The sequence below is a fragment of the Gallinula chloropus genome (genome assembly GCF_964237585.1).
Source record: "Gallinula chloropus genome assembly, chromosome: 27".
NCBI lineage: Eukaryota > Metazoa > Chordata > Aves > Gruiformes > Rallidae > Gallinula > Gallinula chloropus.
The window spans coordinates 1093053-1110052 of NC_140112.1; positions in this window are offsets into that span (position 1 = coordinate 1093053).

A 17000-nucleotide genomic window follows, 5' to 3' on the forward strand; every position below is an offset into this window, starting at 1 on the left:
TCAGGAGCACCTGGCCAGGGCACCCAAGGCAACACTGGGCTCCTTCCACCCTCATCACTCCCTGCACCTTTGCACACTGCAGCACTCCTGGGACACTCCTGCCCACAGCCACACAGCTCCTGGTCAGGCTCCGTGGAACAGGGTCTGGCTTCACAGAACCTCACTCCTGGAAGAGGCTTTTGGTTCTTGGGTTCATGTCCCCCAAGCAGAATAACCCCTTTGAGATCTGCACTTTCCCCTCCTAATTTAAGGGCAGCTCATGTAGGAGGAAACAGAAATCAGCTTCATGGGACAACGGCATCAGGAGGACACAGGCCACTGGGAACAGTCTCAAATTCACTCCCTGCAGCTCAGGGATCTCCCAAATCCATCCTTTCCACCCCAAACACTCCCACTGCCGCTACGCGCAGCAGGGAGCCCGTGGTCAGAGCTCAGGCCCTGGACAAAGCTTTGGTTCTGATAACATCACTGCAGCTGTTCAGTCCTTCATTCCTGTGAGATAATAAATGAGCCCCCGTACCGAGCAGTGGCTGGCTTCTGTCCTCTTGCATGAGAAAAGCATGGTGGTGGTTCATTCAGGGGCTGGCTGGCTGCCTCTCTCAGCCAAACCAGGCTGCTGCTCCTTGGATGTCACCTGTATCACTGAGGGAGGACTGGGAAATTGCACTGTGTCCACATGAGCTGGCACCATCCTCTCCACCCCTCTTGTTCAGAGGGAAGAGCCAAACTGTCTGCCTTGATGCAGCAGAATTGCATCACTATTGCCCACCTCCAGACCCCATGGACCAGTCTCACTTGGTGGCAGCCCTGATCTGCTGCTCAGCTGCATCCAGGGGCTGGGTTCATGGGCAGGACAGAGTTTGCTGCATAAAAGTTTAGGGTCATCATATAACAGGGTCTCCCACACAAAGAGAGACTCCCAGCTAGAGACAGGCTCTGCTTCCCTCCTCTTCACATGAACCCTGCAGTCTTACCTCAAGAAGAGAAAAGCTGAGAGAGCAGCAGGAAATCAGAGGAAGATCCAAAAGATTAGAGAAGAGGATAGGAATCCCAAATTTAGTGACAAATCAAAGGCTCTGCTACACATTCTGATGGGAACTACAAAGAAATTAGTCCTGTTGTAATACTTGTATCCTGATCTAGACTTCTGATGCCCTACAAATGCTCAGTATCAGTTCTCATGCTTGGCTTATTAAAAACATGGAGAACACTTTCTTCCATTTCTTTATGGCTGCTCATGTGCACATGACTGGTGAAGGCTCATACCTAGTTCTATTTGCAGAAATAAAATGCTCCTTCAGAAGTGAGATTATACATGCCCAGGAGAAATCCAAATTCCCCAGTATGTATCCTAACTTCCTAAGGAAATCCCTAAATATAAGAGACCCCAAAATATACCCCAGGAACATTGACACAAAGAGACTCATTACAAGACACAGACAAACTGCAATGCTCTATTGCCTGAAATCCTCTGCTCAGCACTGCTTCTGGGAGCATTCATGCCACACTAGCAGGCATTGAGGTATCCAAAGGAATCCTTGACAGACAGCTGTCCCCAATGGATGGTGTTCATGAGCTCTCCAGGGACACTGGGCCACCAGGGAACGGTCACACATCATGGTAGCAGGAACTGAGCAGTACCTGGGATAACAAAACCAGGATGCTCAATGGTCAACATAGCAAAAATTGAGTCCCCAGTCACCCCAGCTGGTAGATGGGGTTCCCAAAATGTATAGCTGTTAAGCATATTTCCTACACACAGGACATGTTCTGTCCTGGCCTGTGGAGATGCCTGAGAAACAGTGAGAGCTTATGGTTCTGCAGAGGTGCAGGAAACAGAGTAACACCCTTCCCTCTGCCATAAACCCAGAGTTTGGACACTGGCACATGTTCATTAAAGCACCTTTCATCACCTCTCTGACAGTGTACATGTGGCTTCCCACCCTAATAAACAACTAATTAAATAATTATGAAAAACAAAAGCAATCTTACACCATTCCATCTCCTTCTTAGCAGCTGGTTTGGTCCCTTACTGGTGCCAGGCTGACCACCTTCAGGCAGCTCAGTCTTCTGCCAGTGATTAGGTAACAGAGGATAACCCTGCTGCTCCACAGGCAACACAACCAGCCTGGGTTACCCAGTCTCATGGGCAGTCAGGAATCAGCTTGACCAGCTGGTCAACCAACAGTGATATGTAATGACTTCAGCAAGCCCAGAAGAGAGGAAAGTTCTTGCTCCCCATCCTCTACCAGTAACAACTCACAAGCCTGCTTTTCCACCTCCTGGACTAAGCTTTGGCAGTGAGATATCCTGTCTGGATACCTCCCCTCCAGATGATCCTCTTCAAGGCCACCAAACGCTAGCATGGGCCTCCCAACAGCAACCAGAAGTCCCTGAGGCACTGGGACCCCATTTCTTTGGAGACAGGGCTCCCCTGGATTCCAGACTTTGGAAGGGGATGCATGCAGCTAAGAGAGTGAGAGAGAGAGAGGTTTAAATCTGGGCACCCTCCCTGTAGCAAGGTTGCTCCTGGCTGGAAGGGCTTTGCAGCCAGTGAGCTGCACCTCGTGGCTGGACAAGTGGAAACAGGCTGTGAGTCCCAGTGTGGTGAGGCTGTAGCTGTGTCAGTGCAATAGCCTGTGTTGGCAACCCCCCTCCCCAAGTCAGCTGGTGGTGCTGGGCCACCCCAGCACACCAGAGGTTTCCAGGGGCTGATGGCCACACATGGCTGAGTGAACAAGAGGGCACAGAGGTGGTGGGACACATTGAGAGGGAGGAGAACAAGCCCACACTGCCCTGTGGATTACATCCTGGCTGATGTGGGCTATCCCAAGCCAAGGCCCTCTGGGTCGCTGGCTGACGTGCGGAACTGCTCTGGAAGCCATTGGGAGGGCTGGGCACCTTTGAGGTTTCCCCTGCATGTCAGCAAGGCACTGTCAGGACACCCTGAAGGGGAAAGACAGCATGTTTCAGGGAGTATCTTGGCCTTGAGGGACCCGGAAGCATTGTCTAACAGGACAATGTAGGGACAGTTTGTAGGCACGCTCAGATGTCAATTTTTCACTTGTCCAGCCCTCACAGCTGTAGATGTGCAACTCCTCTGAAATAAAGCCAGTGAAGCAAGCATCCTACAGGATTATTTTTTTCCCCAATATGATTGTTTTTTCCACCAGCATTGTGATTTCTGGAAGCCTGGGCTATTTTTCAGAATGCATGGGATGGCAGCAGTGCTGCAGCCATGGGAATACCAGTGATGAGAAGCAAGCATGGGATTGCAATATCTGGTACTAGCCAAGGTCAGAGAGAAGCAGAGGCATTTTGGAGAATGCAATTCCATTTTCAAAACTGAGACAGACCATGTGTCAGGTCTGGCAGCTGACCTCAGCTAGTTTCAGCTTGTACCCTGAGCTGCCAAGGGTTAATGTCTTTTCCCTACTCTCCAGTGACACAAAAGCATATTCACATTTTCAGACAATCTCTACCAGACATATTCCAAGAACCATTTACTGTTCAAGACTTCCAGGCTATCTCATTCCCACAACATTTGCTGGTTTGAGCTCCTGGAAGCAAACCCAGGGCATTTCATCTCAACGTTTTGTCTGTGAATATTCTGCCATCTTTAATTCCTGCTGGGATATTTCTCCTACCATCCAGGGGGATGTATCCATTCACATGGACACTATGCTCCCAGCCCTCACACAGCTCTTCTTTCCATCACAGAGCCCAGGAAGGGCATGCTGGCTGGTACAAGCACAGACAATCCAGAGCTGGAGCATCAAGGGGACCAAATATATTGGCTTTTGTTCTCAAAGTGAAAGGCATTGTCATCTTCAGTCTCCACTGGCCATGGTGTAGGTATCTACACCTTTGTATCTGCTGCATTCTATGGTGTCTGTCAGAGTTTCCAGGTGGAGCAGTCAAAGATGAGCAGACTGACATAGAAAAAGGTGACATCTGATGGGCAACCTCACAGAGGACTCAGTTACAAGAGACACTGGGTTTGATCTCTGTGCTGGTTATGGCTGGGATAGGGTTGATTTTCTTCTTAGTAGCTTCATATGGGGCTGTGATTTTGGTTTGTGCTGGAAACAGTGTTGATAATATAGAGATGTTTTCATTATTGCTGAGCAGCACTTACACTGTTCAGCTCCTCACCCAACCCCACCAGCAAGAAGGCTGGGGGTGCACAAGAAGCTGGGAAGGGACCCAGCTGGGACAGCTGACCCCAAGTGACCAAAGGGATATCCCATCCCATATGATGTGATGCTCAGCTTATAAGGGGCTGGGGAAAGAGGATGGAGAGGGAGGACTTGTTCAGAGTGATGGCATTTGTCTTCCCAAGTAACCATTGTGCATGATGGAGCCCTGCTTTCCAGAAGATCGAACACCTCCCTGCCATGGGAGGTGCTGAACAAATCCCTTGCCTTGCTTGGCTGGCTTGCACAGCTTTTGCTTTACATATTAAACTGTCTTTACCTGAATCCATGAGTTTTCTCACTTTCTCACTTCTGATTCTCTCATCCCATCTCACTAGAAGAGAAAGTGAGCAAAGGGCTGCATGGTGCTTAGTTTCCAGATGGGGTTAAACCACAACAACCCCAAAAAGGGCAGGGAGCCATGGCAAAGCTTGTGGTGTCCAAGGAAATGGCAGAGCAGGCTTCACTCCTGCTCTGCTTCCGTGCAGCAGAGAGCTGGCTGTCCTACACACTTACAGCCTTCAGGCATGAGCCTGGGAACTGGGTGTTCCTAGGAATGCAGTCAAAGCCACAGATCTGCCTGGGATCTACCTTGCTTCCAGCTGTATGATTCCTGTATCCAGAAGGAGGGAGAGGCACCACTTTCAAGGGTGACAGGCAGGAATGTGGTGCAGAGGAGGCAGGTTTCCAAGGGTTGAGAAACTAACAGTTTCTTCTGATTCCTCTGGGAAAGCCAGTACACTCTCCCACTACTATTTTGGGAAGAATCCTGGTGGGAAGCAGAAGTGTTCTGGGAAGTATGCTGCTAGGACACTTCTTAAACCTTAGATAAAAGTGAAATATATGGAAAACCTCCCCAGTTGCACTTCAAGGTATACCAATGCACTCAAGATCCTTGCTCACTGATCTCTCTTCAGATGTTTCTTGGCTGTTGCACAAGCAAGTGTCAAGTTGACTCTTGGTAAGATCCAGGAGAAGCTGAGTTCCCAATGTGAAAAGCCAGCTTGGGTAAAAGAATAAAGCTCCAGCTTCCTGAATGCCTCAAAACTGGAGTGAACTCCTTGCCATTAGTGAGGACAAAGAATCACACTCAAACACTGGCCAGTCATAAACTGAGCCAAACACCTTGACCTCTTTTGTGGCATCTCCTTCAAGACCCCAGAGCTGAAAGAATTAAGGCTTCACTGGGGCAGAGGATCACTAAGTAATGGTCACTACCCCTCATCCTAAAGGGCTGCCCATGGGACAGACATTAACAACACACAGATGCTTGAAGATGCAGAAAGAGATTTTCTGAAGCATTTTGGTTATTTACTTATGATTAGAAATAAACATTGAGGGTTTTTAAGGCCTAGTGAGGCCTCAGTGTGGAGTGAGTAAGCTGTGCTGAACTGCAAGCTAAGGGAACACTTTTATTCTCCTTTCTCAGCTTCCAGTGCCAGAAACTATTCATGACAGTAAATCTATCTGAGTGATATTAATCAGCATGTGTTACACTTCTCTATTGAATCCCATCACAGGGGGGCATCTGTATTCAAATCCAGCCTGAAGTTTTTGTATCAGTTTGTCTTTCTTGGCAAGTACTTCCAAATCATCATCTCCCCTCCTTTATACTCCAGATAAGCTGCTTCTGCATGTTCAAAGGCTACCTGTCATTTATCTTTTCCTAATTTTTAATAATACCACTATTAAATATTATACTTTTTTCATATTAGCTATTGTAGTGGTGGGTAAGAACCTATCAAGCATAGCCTTTTAGAGGTAAAGTATTTGTATCATTATTATCACTTATTGTTAAGAATAATTCCAAACTGTTCAGAATCAAATCAAGAGTACTTGTCATACTGTTCAGAATCAACCATGGTACTGGAATCACTGACTTCTCAAGATCACCTTGTCCAACCTGTCTACTCGAGCAGGGTCAGCCACAGCATGTTGTGTCCTGTCAGAATTCCAATAACTCCACAGGTGAAGACACAACAATCCCTTTGTACAATCTATTCCAGTGTTTGACCACCCTCAGAGTAAAAAAGTGGGGGGTTTATGTTCAGGTGGAAATTTCTGTACCTCAAATTGTTCCCATCACCTCTTGTTCTGTCACTGGCCACCACTAAGAAGAGTCTGACTCTCTTCATTCCCTCCCATCATGGGTTAAGATCCCTTAGCCTTCTGTTCTCCAGGATGAACACCTCAGATATTTGAGCTTCTTTTCCTATGAGAAATGCTCCAGGCCTTTAATAATTTTGGTGGCACTTCAGAGAATTCTCTCCAGTAACCAGCAGGTCTGGGGGGTGATTCTGCCCCACTGCTTCACTCTGGGAGACCCCTCTGTAGTGCTGCATCCAGCTCAGGGATCCCCAGGAGAAGACCCAGAGCTATTGGAGAGAGTCCGGTAGAGGCCACAGAGATGATCCAAGGGCTGGAGCCCCTCTGCTCTGGACCAGGCTGGCAGAGCTGGGCTGGCTCAGCCCAGAGAAGAGAAGGCTGCTTCTGGGGAGAGTTCTGAGCCTCTTGCTGTCCCTTGAGGGGCTCCATAAGAGCTGGAGAGGGGCTGGTGCCCAGGGCAGGGTGGGCCAGGCCCAGGGGAACAGCCTTCAGCTGCAGGAGGGGGATGGAGAGGGGCTGGGAGGCAAAAATCCTTCCTAGGGAGGGGGGAGGCCCTGGCACAGGGTGCCCAGAGAAGCTGGGGCTGCCCCTGGATCCCTGGCAGGGTTCAAGGCAGGGTTGGATGGGGCTTGGGGCACCCTGGGCTGGTGGTGGGGGGGTGTCCCTGCCCATGGCAGGGGTCACTGGGGGGCTCTGAGGTCCTTTCCAACCCAAACCAGTCTGGGGTTCTGAGATTCTGTGATTCTTAGTTTATGGCTTTCTTGCTCTGGGGGATGCAGAAATGGACACAATACACCATGTGTGTCCTCACCAGTGCTGAGTGTAGAGGAAGAATCACCTCCCTCCATCTGCTGGCAAGACTTTCATAATGCAACCCAGGATGCTGGTGGTTTCCCTTGGCACAAGGGTGCATTGCTCCTTCATGGTCAGTTCCTTGTCCACCCAGATCCCCAGGGCCTTCTCTGCAGAGCTGCTTCCCAACCAGGGGCCCTCCAGCTCATACTGACTGTGTGACATTATTTCTACTCCTATGTAAGGCTATGCATGGTCAAGAAAAGACTCTACATCAGCTGTTCTGTCTTCCTATACTCTGCCAATGTTATTGTATGTGTATGTGATTTCAGGCATGTCCATGCACACACACACACACAAAGATCCAGTAACCATGAATATAAGCACGATTCACTTATTTCTATACAAAAACACGTTGTTTCACCCCAAAGTTCTTCAAATGCCATCCTGAATTGCCTTGTGCATCACCCTGAGAAAGGAAGGAGATTATTGTCTGCTGTGGTGTGCAGAGCTGGGCTTATTCACAGCCTTAGTGCAGAGCAGTAAACAAGCCTTCTCAGCGCAGGATGAGGGGATTAGGGATTTCTCCACAGCATCCAACACCTGTCTGTGAGTGAGATGACATAAAACCAGATTAGCACAGCAATCCTCTGTTCTTTCCAGAGCTGTGATTCTCCTCTCCCAGGTCAACCCATGACATGTGTCTTTCTTTTGCCAAATTGTTGGACATTCTCTGGCATCCAGAGCAGCTCAAGTCCAATTCCATTTGCCATGACTGGTATCTCAGCGCTGTGCCACAACCCAGTGATGGGAATCTCATTTAGGAGCACACATTACCTTGTAAAAGGAGCTATAATGGAGCAACCTCAGTGTTTGGAAAATGTAAGACAGAGGAAATAGTACAACTCATTAAATTAGAGCATCCTGACAGCATTTTGTCACTTCTTTCTTGAGAGACACCAGAGAGCCACAGATGCTCTTGCATTCTGCATCCAAAGGCAGATCCAATGTTTATGGGTCAGCACGTGACAAGCTGAGGAACCTGTAAAGAATAGAACCATAGAATCATAGAATCATAGGATGGTCTGGGTTGGAAGGGACCCCAAGGATCATAGAGCTCCAACCCCCCTGCCACAGGCAGGGACACCAACCTCCAGGCCTGGATCTACACAAGGTTGCCCAGGGCCCCATCCAACCTGGCCCTGAACACCCCCAGAGATGGGGCACCCACCCCCTCTCTGGGCAGCCTGTTCCAGCCCCTCACCACTCTTTCTGTAAAAAACAGCTTCAGTTAACAGCTGAAAGGTGCTGGTTTGATTGCAGGTTTGATGCAAGAACACTACAGGGGATCAAGTCTATAGCAAGAAGTTCTCCTAGATTCTTCTGGGAATTGATAGCAAGCAATTAAGACATTTACTCAGCATGCTGAAATAATCTTCTTTGGATTTACACCTTCATAATTGACTGCATGGTGTGGCAATGGCTGGGCAGAGGCTGGGATGCAGCAGTGCCTTTCATGCATATCATGCAGTGAATATCACCTGCTTTGAACTATTGCTATGATCACATAAGGTCATAAGTCCAAGAAGAGAAACAAGGAGTGCTCTAGATAGGCATATTGGTGTCCAAAACATGGAGAGCAGTGGGACATGTTTTCCCCATTAAAAGCACAACACATGTTCTTTCATTACTCATTGCAGTTTCCATCATCCAAAAATAAAAGGGCAGACATGCCAAGTACTTCCTTGGACAGTATTAAGCAACTGCTCATTCATTTATTAATATCATCACAGATGGATGGTGACAATCAGGACAATCAGGATCATTTTGTATTTATTTTATTTCAAAGTCTTCTGAAAGAAAAGAAAATGTAAAATGAAAAGCAAGACCCACCAAGGGGACACGGGGAGACACGTTCTTCATAAGGAATAAAAGCCCTGTGTTTGAAGGTAATGACTAACACCACATCAAAGACCAAAACCTAAAATCAGAGGGGATTGGCCAACCAGTCAGCATCACACATAAACAGTAACATCTACTTCTTTAAAGTCATTAGCTGATTTTCCTAAAGTGTAAATCAACTTGACAGCAAAGCCATCTACAAACTAAACATGCATCTTCCCCTCTTCCTGATGACAGCATTTTCTTTGCTTGGGGAGAGACTGGATTCTTTGAGGTATTGTCTCCCTTCCTTATCCAGCAGCCTGGGATAGCCTCAGAGACAAAGAAAACTTGTAGCCTGTCAGACATGGCCCATGGTCCTGATTGTCCCATTGTCCAGCTCAGGGGCCTCCCTACGCACCACAGCACACTCCCAGCCTGCGTGCCCAGGTTTTGCTATCACATTGCAGAGGGACAGGAGGGAAGCAGGGGGAGAGGCACAGTTGGCCTTATCATAGAATCCTAGAATGGTCTGGGCTGGAAGGGACCCCAAGGATCACAGAGCTCCAACCCCCTGCCACAGGCAGGGACACCAACCTCCAGGCCTGGAGCTACACAAGGTGCCCAGGGCCCCATCCAACCTGGACTTGAACACCCCCAGGGATGGGGCACCCACCCCTTCTCTGGGCAGCCTGTTCCAGCCCCTCATCACTCTTTCTGCAAAGAACTTCCCCCTAAGATCTCCTCTCACCCTTCCCTCCTTCTGCTTCACTCCATCCCCCTTGTCCTGCCAGTCTCTGCCCTTTAACAAGCCCATTCCCCTCCTGTTCCTCTGCTCCCTTCAGGGACTGGGAGGCTGCAATGAGGTCCCCCCACAGCCTTCTCTTCTCCAGGCTGACCCAGCCCAGCTCCCTCAGCCTCTCTCCATAGGGGAGCTGCTCCAGCCCTCTGATCCCCTCCGTGGCTCCTCTGACCCCTCTCCAACAGCCCCACATCTTTCTTGTCCTGGGGCCCCAGCTCTGGACACTGGACTCCAGCTGGGGCCTCCTGAGGGCAGAGCAGAGAAGGACAATCCCCTCCCTGTCCCTGCTGCCACCCCTCATCCTACACTTGATCAGGAACACTGAGAGGGTCTGTGGTTTGCATATAACCAAACATACTTCTATAAACTCCTATAACTTTCCCAGCCAAGATGTAGGAGTGAGTAAAGGGCCAAGAACTTTGTGAGTAGAGGCAAAACCTAGCTCCTCCTCTCAAAAAACATCCTACATTCATGTTTACACCGTGGTGTGTGGGAAGAACTGATCCTGAAATGCTGCCAGCCCGGGGATAAGATCCAGCAGCTGCTCCACACCACCTAGGAACTGTCCGAGGTTAATCCTGAACAACAACAACAAAAGGCAATTCTCATTATGGGTGATTTCCTGAGCTTGGAGAAGGCAGGAGAACGAAGCCAGATGCCTTGTTTTGGAGGCAGTGTTAACTTTCCATCATATCAGCTGTTCAGGAAACTGCAGCAACCCAGCTAAAGTGCCCCTAAATCCTCAGAAAAAAAGCAGACACAAGGTAGGGGCTAAATGTTCCATTGGGGTTACAGGGGTGCCCTAAAGTAGCTTCACAGTCTTCCTCTCCTTTGCTTTGTTGCCCCACAATAATGGAGCCAGTTAATGAAGAGAAAAACAATTACACCAAAAATTCTGCAGTTATTTTAGCTCCAAGCCCTCAGGAAAAAGCCTTCCATGCTTTTTTGTTGTTGTTGTTGTTGTTTTTCTCTGGCATTTTTTGCCAATTGAATCAATCAATTAAAATAACTGGATTATTTTCCTCTCCCACCTCCTCCAACCCACCTCTTCTCTTCCTTCTCATCCCACTCTCACATTTAGATATTTATTTATCCTCTCTGTGTTTTGTTGGAGGGTTTTTTTTAAACTTCTGGTTTGGAAAAGTTACATAGCCAGAGTTTCCCATTTCCTTCTGCCACCACATTGAAACATTTGAGGAACACAGTGCAGTTCACCCTTGACACACACATGTTCAGTTACATTAAGGGCAAAAGGAAAAAAAGACAAGATGACAAAGCAGTTTCAAAGCTGAGTGGTGTGGTTGACACAAGAGAAGGAAAGGAAGCCATGCAGAGGGATCTTGACAGGCTGGAAAGATGGGCTCGGGTGAACCTAGTGAGGTTCAGCACTGCCAAGTGTCAGGTGTTGCACTGGGGCTGGAGGAATCCCAGACATAGATACAGGCTGGGAGAAGAGCTCCTGGAGAGCAGCCCTGCTGGGAAGGACCTGGGTGTCACAGAGGATGAGAAACTTCCCCTGAGCCAGCAGTGAGCCCTGTCTGGACTAGTGAGCCAAGAGGGACCATTAACTCCTTTTGGATGCTTCAGAAGAAACACCAGGGGTCTTTCCAGCCACTGTCACATCCACAGTGACGCAGACACAGGCACAGCATTCATATGGTTCTTACATCACTGCTGCTGGGAAGAGCTTTTCTTTGTAGATCAGCTAAAGCAGACTTGGGCCTACTCTGCCCTCATGTGGTGTGTGGACATTTCTGCAGTAAGACATCTCTGCTTGTTTATGGTTATCACTAGGTCACATCCTTACAACTTAACTGCTGTAGCTTCCTTATCAATGTCTGTAGAAGGTGCTCGACTCATTTGCACATGGGCTGAGGGACTGCTCTGAAGGTGCCTGAGAGATCACACCCAGCAAACATCTAAAGCACGCCCCAGAGACACGTGCCATTTTGAAGAGGAGCATAAGATGCCATCAGATGCTTTTTAATGCACATCTCAGATCACACTTGTGAGACATTTCTTACAGCATTCCTGAAGACACTCCCCAGTGGTGGAACCCTGCTATCCCAAAGTAATTCTGAATTGTCTCCAAGACTTCAAGAGAGAAAAAGAATTCAAAAAATCATCCAAAGCCCCAGACCAGGAACCACTCTGTGACTCCTCTGAAAGCTGGAAAAAATTCTGAGCTACAGATCCAGCACACCAGAAACCACAGCCAAAGGCAACTGTGAAAACATATAGATCCAAGGCCCCACCAAAGCAATTTATCAAATGTCTCAGTGATCCCATGGAAGGGACGTTTAAAAATGCCCATAGGGCACTACTGATGAAAAGGTTGTGAAAATCGCCAAGGCAGTTGTGAAGCTGCCCTAGAGTCAAACCATATGGATTTACTGGGAACATCTTGGCAATTCTAAAATTGCCCCAAATAACAGCATATAGAAGCCATTTTGGAAGGGAGCTGTAATGTCAGAGCATCACCATTAACAGCCCATTAAAAGGGCCATAAAAAAAAAGAAAACCAACAACAAAAAAAAAATCCCACAAAGCATCCAGTATTAAGAATCTTTTGTGTGATTTTTGGAAGCAATCTCATGGGGGCCTTTTGAAGGGATTTATACAATGATCCCTCAATTTTTTATGGTCCTATTTACAATGGCTCCTTTGTGGAGATTTTGGTTTACTCTTGATAGCTCCTTGGCAGTATATTTGGTCTCTTCAGTATGTTTTCACAATAGGTCCATGATGGAGATGGTGTATTTTTACAAGAGGCATTTCCTAGATTTTTTGGAGAGAGTTTACATAATGGTTATGTAATGGTGTCTTGGGGGAGGATCAGAGATTTGATTTAAACCATCTCAGTGATGCTGGATTTGCAAGTATTTTCCCTGTTAAGTCTACATTCATTGGACCACAGCCCCCATTTCATGCCATGAAGAGCAAAGAGAAGACAATCATAATCACAGGATTTCCACCACTCACTCCAGTTCCAGGGAAGGGTTGGAACAGCTGAAGATAAACCCACCCTGCAGTTCATAGAAGAAAAAAAGAAATGAATCTGCTATGAATCTTTCCATGCTCACAGAGTGTAACAATCCCAAAGTGATCATCTGTCATGGAGATGTCAACAGGAGGGCTCCTGTTGGACTCCCAGGCCTAAGGCATTGATGACTGTTAAGACCCATGCCTGAGGTTCTTCCTCTGGCTCTGCATTTATCAAATGTAGAGAAGCTTGTTGGAAGTCTTCCTTCCACAGGTTTCACACAGCAGCCATGAAAAGACATGCTGCCCCAGAAGGACAGTTGCAGTCTCAACCTTTCTGAGTTGTTTTATTATTGCTATTTATATATACATTGCTCTCAGGGGTATCCAGCCAGGCCAAAATCCAGGGAAGTGACCTTGTGCAGCTGCACTGATATGTTATCATCTGGATGGCTCCCATCTATCTTCAGAGCTGTAGCAAGACTCTTCTAGACACGAGAAAGAGTGACAAAACTGCTTCCCTGCAAAGAACAAAAGCAGAGGGGGGGTGTCATGTTTTCTTCAGAGACTTTTTTAGAGGGGTATTGAAACAGAGAGAGCATGAAAGGAAAAGCAGGAGGTATTGTGGAATCTTGAGGGAGAGCTATGGGTGAACATGGATCACAACAGTGACAGTCAAAACTCTACTCACTCTTGAGGATTGACCCCATCCTGGTTGCCTTTTCCACCACTCCCCTGACAGAAAGCATGAGTTTCTCACCCAGGGATCCAGTTGGCTTACTCCACATAAAAGCCAGATTGTAAATCATCATGCAAGAAGCGGAGGATCAAAGAGTCTGGTTCTTCATGATCACAGCCACAGTAATTTTGCCCATCCCAAACTGGTAAACCACTGCTGAAGAGGAATCTGGAGTGGCCTGCTTCTGCTCCAGGCTTGAAGGAGAACTTCTTGAGTGCCCAAACACTGGCCTGTTTCTCCAGGAATGTCAGTTGCTGTGATATAAGAAATCACCTCTTCCTGCAAAGCTTGCCTTGCTTTCAGCTGCAGAACATCCATCAGGCAGCTGGACTGGGAAAGAATAAAGACCTTTCTTAACACAGGGCTTGTAAGAAGTGCTGAAATGCAGTAAGTCTGAAATGCAGTGAGGCCTCTGCTCCTAGAAACTGCAGCACAAGTATTGAAAACAGACTCACATGTCCTCAGAGGAGCAGCTCAATGCAATGCCTTGCTGAAGCCAGCAGGCACACTGAGTGCTGCAGCCTTTGCATGCCTCTAGCCAGTGGAGCATTATCCTCTAGAAGACGTACCCAAATCCTGTGGTGGCTTCTGTCAGCGTTGACCTAAGTGACTGACAGTCAGCCCAATTCCAACCTTTCTTCATCTCCCACCCCCCAAACCATTCCTCCTCCCATGACAACAAAACAATTCTGTGTGCTTAGCATGATGAATTCATCCAGTGTGGGACCAAAATCACGAGAGTCCTTCTTAAATATGTTGTCCCAAAGGTGCTATCGCTGCTGATGATGGGCTTGGCCTTGGTCAGGGGTAGGTCTGGCCTTGAGCCAGCTGGTATTGGCTCTGTCAGACCTGGGGAAGGCTTCTAGCTGCTTCTTGCAGAAGCCACTCCTGCAGCTGCCACTGCTACCAAAACCTTGCCACGCAAACCCAACAGAGATGTACATGACAAGGAAGGGACAGGAGAGATTTCAACCACGTTCCACAAGAAACAGTAAATGCAAAGTGCCTCAGGCCTGGAATTTGGGCTCTGTAGTGTTGATCCCAAGTGAAAATGGCTTTCTAAGGAGAAAGACATTTGGGAGGAGAAGAGATGGAGGACACCCTAAGATGGTAGGCTTCACAGGGATCTTGTCCCAGCATACTTAACCCATGTGACCTGGAGACACAGTCTCTGTATATTAATTCTGGGGCAAAGTACATTTGATTTGCACAAGAGCTGCAGTATAACAGCAGCTTTCCCAGCATGGCTTGTCCAGGAGACACTGAGCTGGGACAGGGACATATTGCAAGCCAAACCAGTGCATCTGCTGGGAAACAGCTTCCCTGATATCCTAGCACAGGGATGGAAGAACACCTCAGTCATTCAGTCAGGTGATTCTGTGGGGTGCCTTGGGGGCACAAGGAGCCAGGCCCTGGCTGGCCTGAACAGGTCTGCTGCCTGTGAGGTTCACTATCATCTACCCCAAAAAATCACACCATGCAGACCACCACCACCACTTCAGTGTCAGGCTCCATGCCACCACATCCCAACTGCCTCTCCAAATATGGAACAACCCAGGCATGTCCTCTCACTTGCTGGACACTGTCCCAGTGGCAAGAGGTCCCTAAATGTGAGCCAGCCTGAGGGAACAACCCAAAAGGAAGCATATGGACAACGTTCTACCAAGCTTGTTCCCCATACTGTTCTAGCTGAGACCTTTTTATGGAATCCCAGATGACACTCTCAGGATAGGACCAGTCCTGCCAAGTCAAGCCAAGGAATTTAATTCTGTGGACATTAACAAAGACTCAAAGCACAATTTAGATCAGAGGCCTAGAAACTTCTGGAGGTCTCTACTCCCACCCCACCCAAAGCAGAGGCAACACCAACGACACATGAGGTTGCTCAGTGCCTTGTCCAGGTACATTGTGAGTATCTTCTTGCCACATGTTCTAGGTATCATCACCACAGTGTGATGGAACCACAGTCTCACACACGGGGATAACATGTTCATTTCCAAGCATCTGCTGTGCAAATAACAGCTTGTTGTGGGACAGGGTTACTGCATGAAGTTTATTTGTACATTATTTCTAATCCAGGTGATGTACTTTGCTCTTGTTTACACATTTTCAAAGTTGATGGGGTTTTTTCCCTCTATTTTAATTCCTTTTTTCCTATTTTAAAATACATCTTAAAAGGAGAAATAGAAGAACAACACTAATGTGAACGACTCAACATGAGGTAGAAGCAGGGACTGATTTGCCCTGTCTCTTGGGAGATGAGGAGCATGTAGCATGAAGGTAAGCACAGTGCAGGCATCTGCTTTTTTATCTGCCTTACCCCAGGCTGCATCTCTTGTGGACTGAGTCTGTTCTGACACTCCCAGAGAACCTTATGATGATGTAGCCTGACACAAAATTTCACTTACTGGTAGCTGCCTCCAGTAGAATATTTTTTGCTTGAACTAGATCCAGAGAAAGAGACATTTCATGCCGATTTAAGGATCCTACATGGCAGAGCACCTGCCTCCTCTGAAGGCAGAGGTTAAGTGCCCTCCTGGCTAAATGCTGTTTTCTCATCTCCAGCTGCTGGATCTTGCCAACCCTTTGTTCCCTACACTAGTATGACTAAGGTCCAACAAATCCTCCAAACTCTTGTTCCACATCCAGGCTCGAAACAGCCTGATCCTGCCTCTCTGAGGAGCGATTTAATAACTTAACGATCAACCTCCAGGCCAGGATAGTATCTTAATCTCCATGTACAGGTTTCTTAACTTAGAATTTCTCCTACATTTAGCTGAGAATTTCCCTCAGGTCACTAAGAATGACTCCGTGCTGACTGACTGTATGTATAACTTCAGGGTTTAAAATAAAACCCCTGGCACCTGGCAGGAGAGAAACCGGGCTGAGGGCAGGGGGGGAGCGGAGGTGGCAGCCACCAGGAGCTCAGGGCTGTCAGCTGGAGGCGATCTCCCAGAGATCTTGAGTCGGGTGTGTGGGAAGGGCTCAAAAATAGCACTCGTTTAAAATTCCGGGGATTTTAAAGCAGCTTTCTGGGGCCTCCCTCTCGGTTTGGCTCCAGAAGCCCTGGTAAAGCCAATGGCCGGGCGTTCACCCTCGGGGAGTGACTAAAAGGGCAGAGCGTGCCCCGTGCCCGGCTCCAGGCGCACCCCTTGCCGAGGCAGCGGGCAGTAACCCGCAGCATTGCCCGGAGCTCCCCCAGCCTGGGCAAGCCCAAACCGCTCCTGCCGCCGCGGGCCCGGGCTCCCGCCCCGCCGGGCTCCCGCCCCGCGCCCCTTTCTCCCGCTGCTGGCCGGGCTCGCTCAGCCGAGCCGGGCCGTGCCGGTCACGGGCGCTCCGGTGGAGGCGGCGGAGCCCGGAGCAGCCGGGATTGGGGAGGGGGTGGAGGGGGGGGGCAGACTGGGGAGACGTGGGGCCCGGTCGAGCCGGGGCGGCGGCAGGAGCCTGTTGCTAAGCAACCACGAGGCACCCCCGGGGCGGGGTAGACCCGCGTGGCGGCGCA